The sequence below is a fragment of the Lepeophtheirus salmonis genome, chromosome 4, assembly GCF_016086655.4.
Source record: "Lepeophtheirus salmonis chromosome 4, UVic_Lsal_1.4, whole genome shotgun sequence".
In the NCBI taxonomy this organism is placed as follows: Eukaryota; Metazoa; Arthropoda; class Copepoda; order Siphonostomatoida; family Caligidae; genus Lepeophtheirus; species Lepeophtheirus salmonis.
In genome coordinates, this window is record NC_052134.2 from 31,891,896 (window position 1) to 31,917,758 (window position 25,863).

Below are 25,863 nucleotides of genomic sequence, written 5' to 3' on the forward strand. Positions count from 1 at the left end.
CTTATGACCTACACCCAAGGACATTAACTAAGTAATTGTAACACTATGTAACAAACTTCAGGTCTTGGAACACTCACCAACTACAACCCTCATTTATTATTGTTATTTAATCTATAAACCACAACAAAAAAGATATTTAATTTTTTCATCCGTAGTTTGTTTGACATTCAATGCCTAACTAAAATACCCTTTTTTTTAATTATCCTAAAAAAAAATTGCTTTTCATAAAAAAGTTCGATTTTGATTGATTTTTTCAGTTTAACTTTTTATTTTCGAATAGAATATTTAATTAATATCCAATATAAGGTTTTTGTAAAAATGTTTCAAAATTAAATAAGAAATAATGAATATTTTAAAGGCAAAAAAGTCCAGAAATCAAAAATATATAAAAATATTACTTACATCTAATCATCAAATACATTTGATATGAAACAGTTTTAAATTAGGGTTAATATTCGTACTTCTAAAATATTTCTTACTTATTTTAAATAATCGAAATAATTGTATTTAATTTAGGAGTATTTTTGAGTTTTTAATCAATTTAAATTTATTAAATTTTTCATAAATTTCTATCTATTTAATTCCAAAATATGTCTCTGAATCAAAATTATCCTCAAAAACGTCATTTAAAAAAATCTGTTACAACAAACCCATGAGCCCAAACCATCAAAAGTTTTAAAGGGTCATTTTCGTAGTATTAAGCTTAAATACCAATGATAAAAGTGGGTTTTATTGGGGGAGGGGGGAGAGAAACTGCTGTTGCATAGTGTAATGAAAACAATTTCTCCAAGTTATACTAGGATTGTAGGGGGCCTAAATTTAAATTTGCATTAGAGATAATGTATATGAGCCTTTCACGTCATCATCAATCAATCGTCACCAATTTGCTCAAAATCATAATTACTCCAATTAGGCCTAAATTAAGAATAATGTTAAATTATTCTAGAATATTGTATATGTAAAATATATTTACTTAAAGCTTTATTTAAATTATTCAATTGGTAAACTCAGGTACTTTAGTAAAACATTAGTTAAAATTATGCTCTCTAGAGGGCATTTTAAAATTAACTAATGGAAGGAGTGAGAAAGAACGTGGGAAGGGACAAATTTTTAGTCCCATAATAAGAACCGATGCAACTCTATATTATGCATATTTATTTACAAATAAATTTTTACCTCATAAGTTAAAGTTGATTTTTTGGGCTAGTTGAATAATTTATTTGGTGAATAATATTTTTAAATTATGTGATATTTTGATTTGAAATAGAAATAAAATACAGTCTATTACTAGAATTATTATTTTTAAATTGACATTTTTTTAATAATATGACTAAATAATTGCTTTATACTTAATATAACTGTGTTTTAACATTTAGACAATTCTACATTTCTAATTCAAATCGAAATACCTCAAAAAAAATTGTTTATCCTAAATAATATTTATATCAAGTACTCTTTGTTTCGCCAACTGATTTTTAGGGGGCAAACTAAAGTTTCTGTTCTACTGTTGCCCATTGATGCAGAACAATGACGCTAGAATGTATTTTCGAGAAGGCATGTATCAATTTTATTAACCGGGCTGGATTGTGAACCTTTTTCGACAATTTTGACAGAAAAGTTTATCTTTTTAAAAATTTCAAGCTTGACAATAATTTTTTTTTAGAAGAAACAAAATCTTTTTTCTTAAATTTTTCAGGAGAGACTAATAACATTTTTTAAAGAAGGGAATTTTTTTTTCAGGAGTTATTCTCTTGAACTTGATGTGTGATCGTTCGCGCCCCAGTGATTCCTAGAAAAAGAAATATACATTATGTATATGGATTTCACTAAAAGATTCATAGGTTAGATGGAGTAATTGTCATAATATAATACTACTTATACTGAATCAGTGCAACTCCATCTAACCAATTAAAGGAACATAAAAATAAAAATAAAAAAGGTACTTTTTTTCCAAAATTATGACGTTTAAATTTTTTTGATAAAATCACAAAAATATAGTGTGCTATAGGTAGAAAACCAATCATCTGACAAAAAAAAAAGAAGATTTGAATCTTCAAATAGGATGCTTAATGTATGCTAAATTTTATCAAATTATGAGTTGTTGAGATGAAAATTGTGTAACGATCTAATGTGGGCTATTCAATATACATATATGTATTATTTTTATACCTTTTCATTATAATTTGTTTTGGGTCCTGAACTTGAAATGAAAAGAAAATCTATATCCATGTATTTCATTCTACATTTACCCTTGCATCATAGGCACAACGTAAAAAATTTGTTAAGCGTTGTTTCAAAGCAAAAATGTAATTTGATATTGTGGTAATTAGGCAAAAATAACTTTTTTTAATAAAAATTGCTTATATATGTCATTTTGAACATTTTATATGTAGCATTAGACCAACTCAAATATCAAAAGTAATTTATCAAAAACAAGTTTGAATGATATTTTTTATTTTTACTTCTTTACAAATTACTTATTTTTCCTAATTTTACTAATAGCTGCAAAAATATAACAGTTTACTTAATGTAATTTGCTAAAGAAAACCAGTGTTAATATTTCTGAAGATGATTGTTGCCTAAAAATTTAGTGTTTTAGTTTCTTCGTAAAAAGTTATGTATAGTTATTATAATTTATAGACGATTTGACATCAAATAGAAAATATCATTATATTTTAAGAATTTGTGAATTAAATCATTGGGTGATTTACTATTGTAAATTTAAAGTACTTTCAATTTGGGAAATATATTTATAATTAACTTTTCATTTTAATATTTGAGTATATGTTGTAGGTAAAAAAATATGCAAAAAGGACAGATTTTTAATGAAAAATATTTAAAAAATATTCTTTTTCCCCTATGTTGGTGTAAGATATTCCGAAACTAATATGAATCGACGAGTAATTGCAAGTTTTTATAGGATATTTGTTTTAGTAGTCATTTTGTTTCAATGTGTGGTCCCATACTATATCTTCATATTCTGAAATTGTTCCAAATGTTGCATTGTAAAATGATATTATGTTTCTTTGTTTTTTGTACAGAAGTACAACAACTGTATTCTCTTTAACTTAATTTTTGTAAATACAATATAAAGATTTGACGAAAGAAAAACAAGTACAAACACTTCCTAATATAAAAAAACAAACCGAAAATTGTCTAAATATTTTAGCATGCCAAGCGGTAAGGGTTTTTTTGTACATTTAAATTTATAAAAGACCATAAATATTTTTCAAATAAAATAGTTAATTTTGTTTTGGTAGGGGCCAATATAAAGAAAAGCAAAATGACTGGGTCTTAAAATTATTCAATATTTTTCATAAACTATTTGAATTTTTCTTTCTCTGTATTTTCCCGCGGCACAGCATTCAGACAAAAAGTTTCCCTTGTGGATATACAAAAGAAGCAAACCCTACATATCTTTAGGAGTTCTTCCATGAATATTCTCCATAGTAAGTGTGTTTGTTATTACCCTGTATCGGAACCAATATGTTGAAATTTTGAATAAATTGTTAAACATAGCCCCAAAAAATATTGTAAATTGGAGCCGTCCCACTAAATAAATCGCTCTGTTTACCCTGAAGTTTACATTCTAATTCTTCCCGGGTTTGGGTTAATCTCCCAAATTATTACCCAAGAGACATGCAAAGATGAGGATTTTGGTTCTTTAGGCATAATCTATGCGATGGCTGCAATTGGGGTACTAGGAATTATTGTCTGAGCTCATCATATGTTTACTGTACGGTTAGATTCTGATACCCGGGCTTATTTCACGGCAGCTACTATAGTAATTGCTATCCCCACTGGAATTAAAGTATTCTGTTGATTAGGGACTTTATACGGAAGCAAGATTATTTATACTCCTTCAATTTACTGGGTAGTAGGGTTCTTATTCCTTTTTACTGTGGGAGGGTTAACAGGTATTGTATTAGCTAATTCCGCTTTAGATATAACTCTACACGATACCCATTATGTAGTTGCTCACTTCCACTATGTTTTTAGAATAGGGACAGTCTTTGCCTTAATAGCGGGGTTTACTCACTGGTACCCTCTTTTGACGGGTCTTAGAATAAATTTACCAATAAGAAAGGCGCAGTTTATTCTAATATTTATTGGTGTGAATTTAACTTTCTTTCCTATGCATTTCCTCGGGTTGGCTGGCATGCCCCGGCGGTACAGAGATTACCCGAGAAAATGCTGAGTCGAGTCTATAGCTTTTGACGACTCCATTCCTTTTGTTAATAAAAAAATGTAGGTTCAGGATCCTTTCTAAGTCTTGCTGCAAAATCTATCAAATTTTTTTATATTATTTTCTAGAATTTATTTGAAGATTTTCTATTATTTTCATTCATCTAATTCGCTGTATCTCCTCTGTGGTCCTTGACAAAATTCATGTCTCCCAAGATAATAAGTCCCTCATTTTTCATCTTACATGTGTTTTGAATCGAGTAATTCAAAAAATCGTGGATCGTCATTGTTGCGTCCATAAATTGATATAACTCCTATTATTTTTCCACCAAGATGTAAGGTCATGATACTGTAATTCCCTTCTTCATCTGTTGTTATTATTTTGGAATCAAATCTATTTTATTTTGCAATCAAAATTCCTCTCGAAGGGTGATTTCTTCTTACTAGAGCCTGCATTATATCATATTCTTTTGGAAACAAATAGTTCAGATTCATTTTAGTTGGCCTAGTGTCACCAAAAGATAGATGATCTGGATCATATGTCATAAAATGGTATATTAGACTCTCACGTTTTTTAATGTCAATAATATAATTTACGTTAGCAGTAATAGTTTTCAATTGAATACCCATTATAATTTTTAAATACTATGAACTATAAGAAAATTACTCATAAAAAAATATTTACAAATTGATTATTGATATAAAAAATTGATTAGGATAAAATTTAAATGGAAAATTGATATCACTTGGTTATTTTTTTTTTTTTTCAAAGTTAAGCTTTCGTTTCCTCAGATGTAAATAAACTATTCACTCTTGACCGTTTCTTAATTTCTTCCTCTGGACTTTCCCAACCTCGTTTTGTAATTTTCTTATCTTTTAAGGTTAAATTTGTTCTTTTCCTATGTACCATTTTCCAATCTTCTCTTAATTGACCGTCCTTTGGTTTTTCAGTTTCCTTGTTATTGCTTATTGCTTCATTTTCTCCTATAATATTTCCAGCATAGGCATCGCATATTTGGCCTCATCGTTTTCTAATTTTATCTGAAGAACAACTTCTACTGTTTTCTTTCTTTCCTTCACTCCTTTCAAGCGCAATTGTAGCCCCAATTCTGAGCTAAATATGTATCAAATTCAACATACGTTGTATTGTTAAGGACTGGGCACTATGGATTTGTATGATCAAATTTCAAGCACTTAAAACTGCATTAAAGAAGGCAGCTTTACTTTCTTACCCATGACCGGGATTATCGCTGGAAGTCTTATTTTTGGCCTTATTTTAAATTTTAATTAACCCGAAACCATTTTTCTCAATTTTTCCAAATATTTAGCTTCCTCTTCATTCCGAGGTTCCAGTGAGAGAAGAACATCTTCTATTTCGCTAACGATTTCTCCATATTCTGCCAAATCTTCTTCAAACAACTTAAGTCTGTTTGTGTGCCGTTTTTAATAACCACTTCAATAGGTTTTTGTGCAGCTTTTAAACTTTCTAAGCCTCTCACGTTACACGTAACTCCAGCTTCAACTTTAAATTTCCCTGAAACACCATTAAGTTTGGTCATAATATTTATCGCCTTTTTGAAGTTAATTACAAGAAAACCACTCCTACAATTATTAACTCTAAGCACTTCGTCCTCGCATATAAATAATTCCTCAAAGATTTTTTTGTAATGCCTGACTTTCGGAATAAATCCCTGGAGATTTTATTCTCTTTATTTTTCCAATCCAGGTAAACTTTTTCCCAAATGGGGTAAAGTTGGATTTCATTTTTGCTATTATTTACTTTGATTTTGCTTGAGTAAGAAGTTAGAATTGGATATGAGTTTCCTACTCCATTATATATTCCTTCTTCATTAAGGTTTTTCTTCGATCTTTCATTATCACTCTCTTCTAAATTATATGCATTTGGGTCATTAGGCGGCTTGTCTGGAGGGAATGTGATCATTCTCTTCTAAAAAAATCACAATCTTACCTGATTGATTTTTTTAATATCCTATTACGATAGTTTTTTGGGACACAAAATACGTAATTATAATATAAAAGGGATTATTTCCGAAATAAATTTAAAAAATCCTTAGCTATTCTCAAAGAACTAAATTATTACCCGTGATTTTACGTAAAAAATTTTCATACTAGAAAAAAAATTATAGTAAAGAGGATTCATTTTGTGAGGGTGGGGTCTAGCCCACTCCCTGTGGACGCCCCTATAGTGGCATAATGTTTATTTGAAAATTTCATTTAACATTAAAGAGTAGTTCTCCCATTACTTCCAAAATTTTCTAAATTACCCCAATTGTGGTAAATACCCCCGTTCCCTCATCACTGATCTATAGAAGAATCTAAATGAAATTTTTGAAATCAGATCGAAGTTAACCTGTTTAGTTAGGTTACATAAAATAAAAACGATCCTTTACATTTTCAAGGGGAACCCTAACATTAATAAAGATGTAGTTGGTAGATTTTAATTGGGTTTTTTTTTAAAGGGAACATATTCCTCTCTAGTAAAAAATTAACATGATGACGCTGAGAAAGAGGTTGGCTCATAATGGAAAACCTAAAATATTAATTTATACTTATTAAATAATGTTAAGTAATGGATATGTAAAATGTTCTAGTGCAATCGCAGTAATAATTTGTATTGCAAGTCCATATATAGGTTATTATAGTTGGGGGAAGGGGGGAATATGTTTTGTATCTCAAGGCATGAAGAATCCTTTTCTGTATTTGTAGCACATAAATTCAAAAGTCAGATAAATTGTAAATTATATCATGAACATTAATTTTAAGCATGGTTTTTTTATAGTCTTCAATATACTTATTTGTACATATTTGCTGCCATTATAATGAAAAGAAAGAGATATGTATATACATATATAAAAAGACTTTTATTTTGTAAACGGACAATATGAAGATAAATTTAAAAAGCAAGTATTCAGCATTTGTATTTGCTACATACAAAAAACAAGGACAAAGGCATAACTTTTTGTCCAAATTTCCAATTTGAATGATAATGGTTTTGTTCGAGAATATATGAAAACATTTTTTTTATTAGATGGAGTATACATAAGACACACGCAATAGGCATTACTTTAGACTACCTTTTGAAGTAAATAACTCTTCGTCTCTTTTGAGAAAATATGTAAATGACTTGAAGCCTGCTTACTCTTTATGCTTTTTAATCCTCTGTTACTTCCCTTCACATCCTAGCACAAGTACTTGCACAGGGTAAGGGATGTTCTCTATTATCTAGAATATCACTACTAATGATATCTTAGTCAAGTTCGAGGATACTAAGGTCAGGGATGTCCTCCTCATCGTTGTTGGACTCGATCTTCTAAGTATGGATTTATCCAATGAATCAAGCTCTCCTGACTATTGATCAATGGGGCCATGCCAAGCATCTAACTTTTAACCCTTCCAATACAGTGGCCACATTCTTCACACGTAAAATGAAACATTCACTTTTACCTTGGCCAAGCCTATCAATAGGAGGCCAACAAATACAATACTCTCAAGAGTAAATATCTCGGGGTTATATTGGATTCAAAACTTAGATTCCACACTCATCTCAGAGCAAAATCTTCCAAAGCAATTAAGCTTTTCCATCCAATGAAGGGACTTATTGGGTAAACCTTGGCCTTGGCCCACGCCAAACAGTCTGGATTGCCTTAGTGTGGATATACCTTTCTTAACTTATGGAGAGCTCTGATTCGGACACACACTATTACGTCAGTGCAACAAACTCTTCTTGACAAAATCCAGGGAAAAGGATTACTTTGTCTCTGTCATCCTATGCAGTCGACGCCCACACGGGTGTTGGCGGTACTATTTAGAATAAAAAAATATTCCTCCTTTCTTAGAGCCACAGCGTCTTGCAATGATGTATCGTCTGCAAATCGTCAATACCTACGATGAAAGCATTAATAAATGGCGTAATCTCAAAACAAAGAGTCTTCCATCTAATTTTACATTCAATCTGTTTCCTAACCTCCAAAAAGACGAAATAAATCGAACGAAAATATGGAAATACGACTTTCTTGATAAGTAGATTGAAAACAAACTCATATATTCTCAGGAGGATCGAAGAGCAACCAAAGTGTTGATTCGGGATTTGGAATCACTAAAAGTGATCAAGTAGTAGGGGAAGCCTCCATAACCCTCACTCCTTAAAACACTGTTTTGCAAGCCGAAATGCTAGCCATAGTAGAGGCGCTTTCTTGGATTAAAAACAATCGTGAAAAAAGAGGTCCTAGGGAATTTTACATCTGGTAAGACTCTCAAGCAGCAATTGGAGCGTTGAAGTTGATGGAGATAAGTAGTTCCCTTTTCCAAGATACGAAAACTCGTTTTAGGTCGTTAGTTAATGAGGTTCTTCTCTCCTTCTGCTGGTAAGAGGTCCAAGTAACGGCACTGGAAATGAGGTGGATGATATACTAGCCAAATCTGGAGCTGTTGATCTGCATCCTACCCGAATTTTTGGTATCCCTGGGTCATCTCTTAGGGAGACGGTCGCTGCCAATTAAATAGAAAAATGGAAGATTGGTCGAACCTTGACTATTGCTGTCGAAGTCGTACGATGCTTCCAAGAGTGAAACTCGGGAGGTGGAAGCATCTCTTGGATTTTTCAAAAGGAAAACTGAACTCCTTGATTTAGTTCACACCTGGGTAAAGTTTTCTAAGCAATATAGTTTGCTCATTATTTCGTGAGTGTGGTTTAAGAGATGAAGAACCACTTATGATTGTACTAAATTCATGATTGAGGGCACACAGTTTTTAGACAATATTCGAACTTTTCAAGGACATTCATTCTCCAGCCTCTCCAGTTTCTAAATTCATTCTAATATCGGCGCTGGCTGAACAATGTACTATCCCTAGAACACCTACAAGACATCGAAGAAAGCGATTCGAACGAGGTTCTCCTACAAATACCATAATTTTTATTGAAAATTTGCAAAAGGTGAATTTGTAAATATGTTTATTGATTGAAGAACATTCAATTAAGAGCTTCATTAGGCTGACTTTGTTCAAAACAGCATCAAAGGCTTGAGATCTATTGACCCAAGTTTTGATATAACTGGCCACCTCTTCATCTGTTAATTTTGTTGATTTCATTGAGTATTTTGAACAAAGGAACATCTGGTGACGATGTGATACCCATACACTCTTGGAAAACAATTCCATTATATGGTGTTCTCTAACTATATAAAGTATAAATTTGGATCGTGTATAGATAGCCATTGTTATTATTTGAAACTGATAGATAGAATAACTCTATTGTAAAAGTATTTTTAAATACGAGAAATATATTTTTTCCATTTGTTTTATTGAATATGTATGCACCCTTTCCTCAATTTAAAACTCAAACTACAAAAATGTATCCAAATTATAGATTTTTTGTAGGTACCATCTTCAACTAGGACGACCTAGATTTTTATTGCTGGTTTTATGTGTTATAATTCAATTAAAATGGTCACTTTCCGTGAAAAAGTCATAAAAAGGCCATGGTAATTTTTTTTTTTTTTTTTTTTTTAATTTAATGTAAATTGAACGTAATTGCATATTTATCAGTCAAATATTTGGTCTACAATATGCTAAACAAATATAAAAAGGGGCATGAGCTAAATTTCAGCAACTTCAATTGACGTTACTTTGAACATATATATATTGTTTTTTTATGTAATTATATAATATACAGTGAGCGGGGATCAAATTGTCGCCAAAATATTTTTCTACAAAAAACAACACAAAATATACATTTTTAACTTCTTTATTGTAAATTAAAACTATGACGAGCATATAGGTATAGAGTAGCCATTCATTTGATATAATAACTGTTGGCATCCATAACGGCCTCAATACGGCCTCGGAACCGGTCGCAGGCTGTTCTGACCATCTCATTGTCCATGTTGCCGAATACCTCCTTGATGGAGTCCATCAGACTGGCCTTGGTGCTATGGGGATGTCTGTTGGTATGTCTCTCGACATAGCCCCAGATAAAATAGTCCAAAGGATTAAGGTCGGGAGAGTTAGGAGGCCACAAATCCTTGGTTACGACGTCATAACAGTTCTTGGTTAACCACTGCAAGGAGATTTTGGACACATGTCAGGGTGCTGAGTCCTGTTGCCACACCCAGGGCCTGTCTCCGGCCACCCCTTGGATCCAGGGTAGAACCACCTTCTCCATAACATCCAGGTAGACATCTGTATTGACCTTTAGACCCGTTTCAAACATGTGGGGAGGCAGAACATGACCTTCACTGCTGACCACCCCGAACACCATGACCGTTGCAGGGAACTTGGTCTTCATTACCTACCTTGCATGGCTGGTGCAGGGACTATCTACCTGTTGTTCTGCTTGTTGACCTTCTGGTCTTGACATAAATTATTTTCATCAGAGAAAAACCACAGCATCTCGGGCTGCTTTGGGTGCTTGAGCTTGTTGAGCAGTTTTGTTGACTTCATCAGCCTGTTGTCCTTTACCTTCTGGGTCAAGATCTGGCCCACCTGCACCTTGTAGCTCCTGCAACTTAAATCCTCCGATACACAGTCCCTTATTGTTTTCTCATGGCAGCGCAGATCCCTCGACGTGGCCTTCATGGACCTGGTAGGGTCATCCTTAACCCTCTTCTTCACCTTGTCGACACAGTCGGTGTCCCTCACCTTCCTGTCGGCGCCCTCCTCCTTGGGTGCCCTCTTTATGGTGGCATCAACATCCCAGGTGTCCTCTAGCTTCTTACGGATACGCTGAACAGTCTTTAAATTCACTCCAAAGGTTGAAGCAATCGTTGAATTTGAGCTTTCACCTCCATTATTAACCAATGCCATGACTACGGCGGACCTCGAAAGCTCCTCGTTCCACTTATAGCTCTTTATCTCCTCATATGATGACGGTATGATGCTAACTGAACTACGTATCGTCAGCTGACAAGAATAGCTTTCCTATTTGGTAACCGATTTTTTATTTGATAATGTCGTCTTCAAGTTATCAAGGTTTAAAGTAGGCAACAATTTGATCCCCGCTCCCTGTATTTTAGTGTAAACTTAAATTTATTGTTTTAACAAAATGGCTTTTATTTGAGGTAAATGGATATTATTTAACCCCTCCTTATATGACGCCCCCACCCAAAAAATCGGCACCCCATCTTAGTCTGACCCAGTTCAAAAAAGACACCCCTTTAAAATGTGGGTCACCATGGCCTAGCAGATGGAGCACCCCTAAAGGACACAAACACTATTATATGTTATACAGATATGCACACTACATTCTACTCCTGCTCCCTTGATGTACTGTTCGACCCCCTTTTGACCTCTTCAATAGTTTAATTGACATCATTTCATAACCTTGCTATGAAGGAAGACGCTTTTAGAATTTCAACTGCAAAAGAAGTCAAAAGGATGCTAGTTATCAATATTTTTATGTTATTTGTTTGAAGGTTTAAATTTCCATAATAATATGTGTTAAATACACCTAGCATAATATCAGTATTTCAACTGTCTATTTATTAAAATATTTTGTCATTTACTTAAAGGATATTTCAGGAATAAACTCTTTTGGAAATCAATAAATATTAATAAGAAATAGATAAGAAGCATCCAACGGAGGAAAAATGAACTTATCTTCATCTCTTCTCTTTCTCTGCTACAAGTTTACCTTCTTTAGTTAACAGCTCTAAATTCCATTTTCTCTATCGTTTAATTATTGGAACATTCAAATGTTGCTATTTTTGCAACGATTCAATGAGTTTTATAGTTTGTTGCTTTCTTAATCCTTCAAAAAAGACTAATATCATTTATCAGGGTAAATTGATTAAAAACCAATACTAACTACTGAATAAATTATAAACTTAAAAAAACTTTGCTTTTTTATTTTAAACTTTGTTTTCTTGATGTTTAAAAGATTTTTTCTTTGTAAAAAATTATTTGTTATAACCGATAGTTTCTCCCTACTTTTTTTTCAACCTAATGCTGAGTAATTTTTCTCTTTAATATTGCTTCTATTTGATTTTTTACTGCAGGTTGAAATTACTTTGCCTTGCATTTTTATAAATACATGAATATAAAATGAATTTGACCATATACATATTCCAAGAAGCAATGTTAAACAGTCTACTACAATGCAAAGTTTGAAATGATTAAAAAAGTTTTCTTTTATCTGATATAACTAAAAGTCCGTTCGGACGTATTTTGAAAGTTTGCTTCAATAGTCCATATCATTTAATTGTCTTGATATCGTTAAAAGGTTATTTGATAACCTGGTGGGTTTCATGGTGACTGAGCTTTACACTCCACTCAAGTCATATATTCTCAATACAATGGATTCTAAATCAATCATAAATCTATGCATCATTTATAAGGTGAGGGTGTTGCAAACATTATGTATATAAAAATATACAAAAATGGTCCTCATTAATTATTTAAAAAGCAATTTATATAGAGAAGTTATATGATTATACCATAATATTTCGAGATTTCTTCCAAAAGTCCTGCTTTCCTAGCTTCTTTACCCCTTTTCAAGGACGCTTTATTTTTATACTCCTAAAGATTCCTCATCAAGATTGGATATTTGTTTGTTACTCTAAATATATATATATATATATATAGTACATATATCCTCCTTTTTAATTGTTTTTAATTAATCTTTTAATCTCCGTATTAAGATAAATAGATAAATAAATCCATAACATATGATAGGATAACCATCAAAAGAAGCACTCTGTACACACACAAAAACAATGACTATAATAAATTAATATAGACTAAAGGTGTGATAGACCAATACATTTCAAACCCTAGTGATATATTTTTGCGTATAAAAAGAGGGCCTTGTATTAGTATATTGTTAAAGGATGTTATAATAAATTTAACTTACAAATTCAGCAAAATCTTAACCCATTCTTATAAATGGTTTTGGACGGAAAAAAAAAGAAAAGAAATACGTGTGTTTCGTAATGGTGCAAATTGGCACAATGCCTCTTTTGAAGTTTAAAGTGTTTCATATTTGTACAACTCGTATAACTGTATATTCGGTTCATGATTTGAAAAATATTTATTTCAGTCTACCGTCTAAGAACGCAGTCTCAATTGAAAAATTAGTTATGTGTGTCTAGGTCGAGGGATGTTTTTGCTCCTGACTAATAGGGACAAGGAAAACAATGATAGAGAAGAAGGATCTATAACCTTTATCTTACATATAGTATGATCTTTGAGATGTATAAATGTATACAGAAAATCAAGAGACACCTGGCATTTAGGTTTATAATGTATCAAGAGGATAACTAACTTATGTATTCTCCAATAACAGAATTAAAATGAATTATAAAAAAGATGTTCATTAACGTATAATAATGATTCATGATTATTGTACATAATTTAAAACTGGGAAATGTATTTCTGATATGGTTTTACATACTTTGTATTAGTAACAAGATTTATGGGTGCAGCATCCTATGCCATTCCGATTATGTTATGAATAAAATATGTATCTCTAAATGTATTATAGTCTTATGATGTATTTAAACATTTATTATAATACTCCCTATTATGCATACATGCATGTACCCAAAAAAGAAGACTCTTCTACTCCTTCAATACAACTTGAAAGAAAAGATGCAGATTTTTTTTTGCAAAAAAATATGAAATAAGGTTTATTAGGTTGATAATGAAACATTTCTAAGAAGCTTCGAGTGTTATAATTTATAAAAGCATCCCCTTAACCCTATACGAAAGGCTGAAAGTATGGTCTATAAATATACTTCCTAGGATCTTCCATTTATTAAGATATACCAAGAAATAATCCAGATAAAAAATGGTCTGGTATGGAGTAACTTTGTTATGTATTGTCTTTTATTTACTTTTAGATCATGACGTAGGGATTTGTTTTAAATAGATAGTAAGGTACCTTGTGTTTTTACGAGTTGGTATATTTTAATAGTTTTATAGTATCTACATCCTTTTCAATGTAATCCCTTATTGAATATATGTTTTAGCGTATGATTGTACCCCCAATCCAAAGGTGTTCTTATTGACTTTACTCCGGTCAGTTGCTTCCGTCTGTGTGGTAGTGTTCGTAGAACATTACAAACTTAAAACCATATATTCCACGAACCAGAGTAAAGCTTCTGTTCAGGATTGGGTGCTTGGCTCCTCTTGTATTAAATCAGTGTGGAAGTCCTTGAACTTCTCTTGGAGTAAAAAGATATTTTCTAATAAAGATTTTTGGGGGATTAATATTAAAAACAGATTCTTGAAATATATGGGCATTTTTATGAGCGGATTGTCATGGGTCCGTTGGAACAATTAAAGGAAATAAAAAAATGTGGACATTATTGTAAAAAAATGGGATCATCTTGGAAATCGATATTTAATGAAGTTCTTCCACAACTGGGAAATAATGAGCCCACCAACTTTAATTGTAGGATCAATAGTAGGGACGAGTACATGAATGAAAATAATATTACCTCCATTGGTCAGTTTCAGGTCCAGGGGGAAGTCAAAATTAAAAATTATATATTGTTTTTGAAAGCCAGTAAGATATTCCTTGCAAGATTTGTACAATTTTTAGAGAGTATACAAAATAATGAAATCCGTGTAGGCTTGAATAAGAGCCCGGAACACAAGGGTCCGACATGAATCGTAAAGAGAAGACTGATTACACTTGGACTCAATATGAAGCTGGCACAGCTGGTCTCATTACTAATTATGAGGAACCTGTTGACGGACGCACACCAAAAATGGTTGAGGTATAGAATTGGGACATCCTCTATTTATACCAACAAATAAAATAATAGTGTCGAGGAGCCCTGGTGTCATTCGTGTAAATCGGAGCTGGAATCGTCTTTCCATCCTCTCTTTTACTGCCCAAAAATACTCATCCTTATTCGTATGATTCTTGGAGCTTATAGCGTGATCCTGAGCCTCTCTGACTGCAAACAACTCGGAGTTTTTAAAATTGAGTTTATAATTGTAAAAGTCCAAGGAATTATAACCGCAGTGAAGGTTGGTGAAAAAGGAATTCCCTCATGACTAGAGGCTCTCGTGCCCCAGCAGATAGACGTACTAAAAAACTACGAGGAATTGGGGTTCCTCTCGAAAAACCAGGTTTCGTCAGGACCTTTAAAGTAATAATTAGAAGTTTATCTCAGATCCTCTTTACGACCTGCATACTTCTTCTTTATTTTACATTATGCAGTAATACTGTGAGCAGACCTGAATATTATATGTCGTCAAAAGTGTGAGCAACTTTTTGCAGTTGGTAATACTAATAATACTAGGAGCTGTCATCATTATTTTTTCATTCTTGAGGATCATTTTATAACCGTTCCAATATGAAATTTAACTACTTAAAAATGTAAGAAATTAAATAAATAAAAACTAAGAAAATAAAAATAATCATAATTATGCCCCGCAGAAAATACCTTGTTCTCCATTTAGACTTCGTAGCTTTCACTTCTATGTAAAAGGCGAGGGACTTCGTAGAGTCAGATAACTTTATCTGAGGTTAACCCCCGATTATGCCTTATGCCTTTCTTTGCCATGTTCCAAATGGGGGAACACTCTGCAGCTTTTTTTTTAAGGTGTTCGGTCCATGTGAATCCTTAATTAAACATCACAGCTAGGTACTTCATTTTTGATGCTTATTTCATAACTTTGCTATACATATGTAATCGTGGAAAGTATTTAAATCTTAATTTACATACTTTTGAGAAGACTATAGCGCTTGATTTTGATGGATTAAAGGTGATACCATTTGTTTTCCCTCATTCCAGAACCAAATCTATAGCATCCTGTATCCCATTGACAAAGGTACTAGGATATTTAAAACTTATTAATAGAAGGATATCATCTGCATAACAACATAATCTGTATTATTAAAGATGTCAACTCAAATTATGTAACAAAACGTGTCGATAACTCAGGATTCGATAGATAAACAGTAGTGTCTTGATCCATACAATCAACTCTATCCATTCAGTAGATCAAAGCATTGCCATTATAGGACAAAACCCTAATGAACCACACTAGGTCGTTTTCATCTTATTTGACAAGGTGTTCATCCTTGATAAACACAAAGTAAGATAATGTGTTAATATTTAATACTAATACTTAAATATACAGAGTAGGATTTGTGTTTTCTTTCATTCCAACTCTCTCAGTGCTGCTCAGAGCTAATTTTATAAAACGTCATCACAGCTAAGCTGCTCTACTCTCAAATAGTCTTCAAAATGTGAGGGTTACACCGTTAATTTTCGGTTTCTTTTTTTTTTATCATATCGGGGGGACATATAATATTCAACACTGTCTGTCAGTATGTTAGTAAGTGCTCTATTGCTATTTGTGTAAGATGAAGAGTGAGGATAAATAGTCCAGGAGTACTTTAGTACGCTCCCTGAATAGTCTGCGGAAGCAAGGAAGAGATGGAATAGGTGAAATAAATGGTATCAAGGCTTATATTTGTACGCCTTCTCCCCCTCCCCCCTCCTTTTTCTCCTTTTTCCCCTCCCACCTTCTTCCTTTTACTTATATTAAATAAAAATGTATAAAATATGTTTATACATTAGTACTTTAAAAAAAATATTTTAATGACTTAAAATTAATAACTTGATTTTTTTTTTATATATAAAACTATGCAATACTAGATATAGATCTGTTTAATGTATATGAAATAAATAAATATATATATATTTTAAAAAATGAACCTTTTTTAATATATCACTAACATTACAATAATCATATAAATATGTTAAAAATTCCGTCAGCCCTGGAAGTTTAAAGATTTACTCGATTTATAAGGAAAAAATTTCTAAGAGTTTTATGGTTTCAGCACATGAACACTTTATATTTCAGTGTAAATTACTAATTCTATTTATATTATTATATTATTTTGTTTGACTTATATTTTCGTTCTGATACAACTAGAACTCAATATTTTACTTTATAGTGGTTTAAACTAACTTTTCTTTCATTATTATTTAACTTAGACATTTTTCTGCATAAACACTAGTTATAGTTATTTATATCAACTTCAAAGTACATTCAGGCTAAATTTCACCCTGTTACTAGAAGCTGTAAGGAAACTTCCTACTTAAGCTAACTTATTTCGATGTATGGAATCATCAACCTTACCAACAGTTGGTCAAGTTTTGAAATATTTTAAAAATCAAGTATTTTTCCTTTCCCTACAATCAAATACCATGCAAATGAGGTTAGATATAAAACAAGCTGGAGTTGTTATTCATGAAGTCCAATTATTGTGATGACAGTGATAAAAGGTTTTGCCAAAAAAACACTTCTCAAGTACTATGAGGAATGGCAAGTTTTAAATAAACGCAAAGAAGGGGCATCAGTGGTTCATCTACAAAATGATGAGAATTTTTTGATAAACATTAATATACTTTTTGATATCTTTAATCCCAAAAAAGAAAAATACTGCGTTCAAAGCTAGGAATATATTAAGTTCAAAATGATATTGAATTTTTAAAAATACTCAGAGCAGGAGAAAATGTACATCTGGGAGCAAAAAATAAGTTCTCGAAAAAAAAATTAAAAGGAAAATAAACAAAAGAAAAGCAGCGTTTCGAAAAAGAAAAACAGTACTTTGATAATGCAACAAATAATGTATTTTCAAATGAAGAATGTCCTGTGATTAAACCAAGAAGTTCAGTTAAAAAAGGATTTAGAATTTGTTCCCAAAAAGAGGAAGCCTTCGGATCAACTCGCTTAAAAACATCAGCAGCTGACCTTGCTGAATAATGTTATCACATCTCTGGAAATATCCAAAGTCGTTGATGGAGGAACAATTTCGAATAGAATAGCAACTCTACTGATTGTTGCAACAAGTAAAGATGGTGTAGTAGAAATTGAGGATTTTGTTCTTTCAAAGTCATCAACAGCCAGAGCACTGGACGAAACACGGATAAATATATTCAAAGAAGTGAAATATTATTTCAGATATGTAACATCCAAGTCTCCATGGGGAATAACAATTTCCTCGGATTCCAAAATGATATTAAATGTACAGAGATTGACAGCAGTTGCAACTGGAGCCTCCTTTAATGAAAAAAAATATTGGCTATCCCTACAATTGAAAGAGCAACAACTGGTAAGCTACTGGTTTATGCTACCTGTAATGCTATAATAAGTGGAATATAAAAGAAAATGTATCTGCTATGTCTTTTGATTCAATTGCATCAAATACTGAAGTCCATACGCATGTCTTGATATTCAAAGATCTCTAGAAAAACATTTTCCTTATTGAGCCTGTAGGCATCATATTGGAGAATTAATAATTAAATCTGCATGGCAGTCTATTTTTGGTAAGAGGAGAAGTCCAGAATATCCGACCAAGCTCCTTTTGTTCACAATGAAGACCAGCTTCAAGCAAAAATTCAATTGGTTGAAAACCAACGTCAAAAAGTAACGAGCTCTTTTTCAAAGGCTTTACTTGTCCAACAATTGAAGTCTTTATTATTTAGTTAAAAATATAAAACAATTGATTTAAAAAAAAAAACCACAAAGATTTTTTTTTTTAAATATACAGATATACAAAAAAAGGTGTCAAAAAATAAAAAAAAGTGTCAAAAATAAATTGAAAACAAATATATATAGAAAGACAAAAAAACAAAGAAATCTTAGAGAAGCAATCGACCTTGACGAGGTACTAGGGTTTCAAACTAAGAGGTTGCAAAAAATTGTTCATCCTTATATACTTAACTACATTTTTGTCAAAAAAATGTTAGAAAATTCACCAATTATAGGACTTAAATTTCATGAGCTGTTTGCTGGCTGAATTTTAAATGTATTCATATAATTTTTTAGTCTGTCTTTTATGGGCTCACACGAATGTAAAATTAGGCTTTGAAAATAATTGATGAAGTAAGAAATTAAGTTTAATAATAATAACAGCAGCTGAGGAATACAAAATACATGCTTCATAGTACAAATTTTAAATAAAACGGTAGAGCTAAAAAATACAACAGATTTTCATAGCTACTCATATATAATTAAGCTAGACGTTAAGAGATACACTTTTGATAGAAGGTAAAGGGTTAAGCCCTTTGATTTGGATATCCCATTTTGACATCCAAATACCCGGCATAACTTTTCTCTTAAGCTGGATGAAAAAGTGAGTGATTCTCGATATTAAAAAAAACACATGAAAATAATGTTTTTAATATAAAACTTCTGGTTTTGTGGGTTATAGAGTGTTTAAGAAAACTCTTATTTATAACATTTTATGATTTTCTATTAGTTATCCTCATGAAAGATCTTGTTGAAAGAAAACAACATAGAAAATAGTTTTTAGGAATATGTTTTCAGATTTTAAAAATGTTGTAATTATTTGTGTAGCTTTTCTATGAAAAAATCTTATTTTGTCGTGGAGTGAAGACCACCATAACAAAATTAACATTTTAAAAGTTATAAAAGATGTGTTCCTTTAAATAATTTCTTTTTTATATTTATTAAGCCATCAAAGTTTATTAATAAAATATAAAATGTTGCTCTTTGATTATAGTTAATCCACCAATATAACAGTTGAATTCTAATATATGATACTCCTGTATATTTTTACAAATATCAGTGCAGTATATAAGCTAATTGACAAAGGATTGACTGAAATACAGTCTCCTCTCCCTTTCGTTCCGTTGAGGTCCAGTAAATCTCTTTATTTGTTTTTATTCTATATTAGTTCATAAATACGATGCAAGAGAAACGGAAATGCAGTTATTTCCCTTGGTCCTGCTTTATCAGGCATTGTTTATACCCTCATTACAAATGCATTTGTTCGTTTTTGAGGAAAATAATTATCGGCTTTCAAAAAAAAGTAAAATGAGTGGGGAAAAAAACTTAGTTAAGTTATTTGTTAATATGTTTACAATATTTTTTTGAAAATATAGACCATTTGATTTATTATACTTTTAAAAATTGATATTTTCTAGGATTTTCAAATATTACGAATTCATTTATGAAGCTAAGAAATGAGATAAAACTTAAGTGAATAAACTGATTAAAATTACAGTATATTTATATTTGATAATCTAAACTACTACGAGTACATTATTACAACAAAATAGAAATAGTACACAGGGAGATAAGATCAAATAAATTGCTAGCGTGTGCCGGCAATTTTGTTCTGATACAACTCTTTGATGGTGTCTTTGAATTGCCGGCAAAAACATTGATGCACTATCAAACTTTAGTGAAATTTTGGCATCATAGTGACAGCTACTCCAGATAACAAGAAGATTGAATTTACAAAGGAGGAACGGTATTGCACTTTGATATCGGTCTTTGGTCTGGCAATAAGACGCAGCACCTGGTTATGTCTCAGATAGGTCACTGAAGTGACTGAGTGAGTACTACCATGACTTTATTGGGAGGCAATTATCTAAAATCTAAAACCAATTGAACATCTCATGCCATCAAGGACTCTCTGATTTCCTTCATCGCAGTGCCAATGACTAACATGAAAAGGACATCCTCAACGCTTGTTCCTCCTTCTGTTCCCGAATAGAGCCTGTGATTGATGTTGGAAGCAAATATATCAAATAAGGACTTTTTCAACATTCCTGCGTACAATTCAAAGCAATTTTCATTTAAATCCACCGAAACATGTGCCCTTAGTGAAGTGTAAATGTATTTGAAAAATGCACCAATTTGATATTAACACCCTGATCATAAGGGAGATTGAACTTGTACGAAGTATAATCATATGAAAAAAAAAAAGATGTTATTTTGTCATTATAATTTATAGACGTTATTTAAAAAAATGTAAACATTTCAAAATTATGTTAACATTTTGAACCAAGCCGTATCAGAGTAGTGATTGACATGAAAATTTTTGCATATGCATTATAATGTCTTAAATTACTTCTCAATTTGTATTAATAAAATTATATAAAGTGACAGCAAAAATGATCAATAATTCAATTGATATAATTTACAGCAAAAAGAATGAAAACATAATTACATTAGAACTGAAATAATGATCTTCCATAATATTACTTTTACACCTCAAAATCATTTCTTATCGAATATCTCAAAAAATAATTTACAAAATATTTGACTTTTTCACAAAAATTATAAATACAACTATTATGTAAATTATGTGGCTGAAGCTTTTTTTTTTTTGTGTTAGAGAATAAGGGAATGTTATTTAATAATTAGGTCACTACTATAGAGCCAATAAAATAAATTTCCCACTTTCATTGACTAAATTCTTCAATTTTTATTAGGAATTCCTTTTTGGTGTTTTAATTAGTTGTATATTATTTTAACACAATTTTCAAATGATATAGACATTCAATGTTATTTGGGTATTCTTTCTACTTGCAGTAAATATTTCTTACAGATCTAAATATCTAAAGTTGAAGAAAATTTTGGTACTTTTAACAATTTTTTCTTTGTATGTACAATGTCCATATTTTGTCTTCGTCTTTATTCTTGTACTTAAAAAAGAGTGAAGATATAAAAAAAAGGTTCCTAGCCGAGTATTTTTTTTTTTTGTTTTTCAATCACAACTCCGAAACGAATAATATTTGGGTACAAGAATATTTTTGTCTATCCATTTCAGTCTCAAGTAAGTACACCAAATAATCTGAGATTACATCACTCAGTCTCCCAGAACTACCCTTACATTAATGAGATGCATCAAATTCAGCTTAGGAAGACACGGGCAAATTCAATAAGAAATTGATGCACAACTTATTCAACAACAAAGTACAAACTCTCTGATTAGCGACAATCCTTCTACAGAAAACTAGATAAAAAATCTTTTGGGTCATTTAAATGATAACATTCTAGCATAAACAGCTTATGAAGCCTTAAGGAATAGAATATTTTAAAATAATCAATTATATTACAGACTAAATCAAATTCTACATAAGAAAAAAAGGGGGAATCCTTAAAGCGTTGAGTATTTACAGTTTTTTTTATAAAATAAGTCACATTATATTTAAATAAAAGTTATTACGAGGATAATACTCCATTATTAAAGAGTGAATACATTGAAACAACAGAAAAATTAAAACCAAACGATCCAATAATAAAATTTTAAGTATGTTGGCTATTCATGATTTAGGTCATATGTAATTTTTAGCTGGCCCGTCTTTTTGTAATTTGTAATTACGTCATAACAGCTAAGCTGATCTCCTCCCAAACGTTCTTTAAATTGTCGGGGTGATCATGTTGATTTCCGGTTTATTTTTTTATAACATTCCCAAAATACACAAAACTTTCATAACTATTGTTCATCCTCAATTACAATGTTAATTCATTTGCATACCTAAGCATAAATAAGAGAACAATTAACTATTTACTAGTCCTAGGGAAAATTAAATTAAGAAACAAAGAAGATAGGTAGTATTAAAGATGTGTAGCTAAAACCTATAAAAAGTATTTTATTTTATTTTGAAAACTCTCAAAATTATATTTAAATATTTGAATTAATCATAAAAATAAATTATTGAAGTAAAGTTTAAGTTTAACACTACAAGGGCCGTGCTATTATACTTATACTTAGCTGACCATGTGATGTAATTGTGACATCAACCCTAAACATTTTGTTATTTAAAAAAAAATAGTCTTAGCTATTATTTTATTTATGTTTATGATACTTTGCAGCATTTAAACAAACAAAATACATATTGATAGTTACCTCATTTTATGAATGGGTTACTTTTATATACAATTTTATGAAGTAATGTAATTCATATAAATTTTGCTACATGTATCGAGGAAATATACATAGACAGAAGTACATTTTGCTCAAAGTAAATTTCAATGTGTATTGATGAAAATCGCATAGAAAAAAATTACATTCCTTTCCGGACAAAAATGGGGGAGGGGTAATTTTTTTTCTTCGGGATTTTTTTTTAGTATAGCGAATTTTTATTTACCAATTGCAACTTTTGGGGGGGTCAGAATGCGTGATAGTTCAATTTTGGGCTCCCGTAATACCCCATACTGTTCATGGTTCCAACGATGCTTGTCATTTTACCTTGCAATTGCTCTGATAATCTCAAAGAAGTGAAGAAGTTGTCGGTGATAACATTTCGACCTTTTCCAGCAAATGATTTTATAATTGTGAGGACAACATGACTTGGCATTGTTTGGTTGGCTGGGCGACGATCATTTTTGACTAAATAAGGTTATCCATTCAACAAATATATTGTTTTGCTATCTACGCCCAACCATAATTTGATTCCAAATTTGTCTAGTTTGCTTGCAATATACTGAGTGAATGGACATCCTGTTTTAGTTGGAAATAGTTGCTCATAAATAGTTATGTTTTGATTAGGAATATAGTATGTTTTACATTTTTTAACGAATCTGTTCCACACAACAGCGAAAAAAGAGTCAACTTATCATTCTTTAGTCTTTCACTTCTGGTTGTTCTTGTGTCAAAACGTATATACTTCATTAGTTCTTTATACCTGTTTCGACATATTATTGGGCCGAAAATTGGGGGTCCCCACATATTCGAGCAAATATAATCCAAAGGCTGCCCTTTAGCTAAAAGTCCACAAACATACATCACAGTCAGGAGTCCATATATTTCTTCAGTAGAAGTACTCCAGTCTGCGTTGCCTGTTTTAGAAAAGGCCTCAACTTGAGTGCATTCAATTATGGTATCAATAATAAATTTGTCAATAAATAACGAAAATGCACACATGGCATCTCCTTGTACAACACACCTCTTGACGTAAGATTTAGGGCCAGAAGCATTTTTCATTACATTATGCGAAGCAACACGTCCAATTACAATATTTGAAGAACTAAATTCCCATTTTGTTACATCTTTGCCTGTGAAAAAAGTTTCTAATATAGGTGTCATGATACCTAACTTTCGTTTTTTAGGAAGGTTTCTTTCTGATGAAGTATATGAAGCTGATGGAGGAGCACTTATGTGACTATCAGAAGGATTATCCTCTTATGATGAACTGCAAGGTGGTTGGATATATTTGTCATCACTGCTTCTTCCTATATCTTCTCCTTCAGATTCAGAATATGGTGTAGGATGTAGAATCTTCAGTATTTCCCATTCGGATAGATTTTTCATTCCAGACATGTTGATTCTCTATTTCTCCAGTATAGAATGACTACAAGGCCCCAGGTACTTCCTTTATACATATATGTATGGTAGACAATGCCACAAAAATTTCAAAACAAGTTAAGAAGTGCTGAGAGTGTATCTCTTTGACTCTGCTACGTGTTTATACATCAGCTGATGCATTGACATGGTCTAATAATTTAAGTGATGTCAAAATGACTTCTCTGCCCCTTATAGTTGGAAACGTTTTTTTGCAGTATTTTATAACTCCACACACTTGATATTTTGTAAAATTAGAGTAATCATTAAAAAAATAAAAGTAAAAAATAGTACTGGTTAATTGGACGATAACTTGTATAATAATGTAATATTGAACCGACCGAGGATGTGATTTTGATAACTTTCAAGTTGTTGATAATTAGTGTAATAACAGCCTACCAACATCACAATTACTGATTAATCCATTCTACCACTGCTTAGTAAATTTTAATTTAATTTTTTTAACCAAATTACTTTTAAGTTTCCCTTTTTTGCCCTCATATTCTCATTATAAAATAATTTTCATGTTAAAGCACTTTTCATTTTACATATTTTTTCGAGAAAATAAAAAAATTAGGAACTAATGAATGATTTATGAGTATGGAAATTGAATTTTTAAAGAAACTGTTCATAATTATATTAGAGTAAAAACGTATATTCTTTATTTTTACAAACAGATAGAATGATAATATAGTCAATATTTAAACCAAATAAACTAATATAATATTAGGAAATCTTATTTCATAGCAAATTTTTATTTGAGCAAAATGCTAATTTTAATTAAAAATTTCAGAAGAGAAGAGGAAAAATAACAATACCATTTTACAAAATTTTAATTAAATCTACCCAAAGCATTTGTATATAAACTGTTTTTGCCTTTTCTCAATTTAATTTGAACAGATAGAAAAGTATGATAAGATGTATGTATGTAGATATAACATTTTTAGAATAAAAGTGTTAAGGAAAAATATTTTTAGTAGATTGGTTCAAATTTAATGTCAGAATCATTTATGAAATTTGAGAATTTGCTATAAATTTACCTTATTTTTATACTATTTTTACGTATTAGTGTTACAATTTGATCAGAAAATTTTATGCAATTCCAAAAATGCTACAACATTACAAATTTGGTCTGGAACGATCCAATAATAAAATGTGATCCTGTTTTATCTATAAAAACAAGTGTGTCAACTGTTGGCTAAAATTGGCTTGCAACCTACATAATTCTATTATGTTTCTTCCGTTTTACAATTACATCTGGCTTTTTGAGGGGAATCATAACGTTGATATGACACACAGTGACAAGGAATTTATCCCCGTAAATCTAAAATTCGATCTGGACCGATTCTTTTTATGAGTTTTGAATGGGTAATGCGTACTCGAAAACGATAAAACATCGCTACCATCACACAATACGTCATTTTATACCATCTCAGTCCTTCTCTTCCATTAAAGCGTTAAACCTTATAATGAGGCGTCTTTATGGTGTTTTTATACGTCTGTTCTCTCTGCTATGAAAGGAACTACGGCCACAATTATACTATTTATTTCCTATTTTATATTTTTTTTGGAAATTTTTGCCATGTTTGAGTACA

General features: G+C 31.2%; 1 pseudogene; it reads left to right on the forward strand.

Moving 5' to 3' along the window:
- Nucleotides 1-3,559: 3,559 nt before the first annotated feature.
- LOC121116593 (cytochrome c oxidase subunit 1-like) lies at nt 3,560-4,198 on the forward strand (annotated as a pseudogene).
- The last annotated feature ends 21,665 nt before the right edge of the window (nt 4,199-25,863 follow it).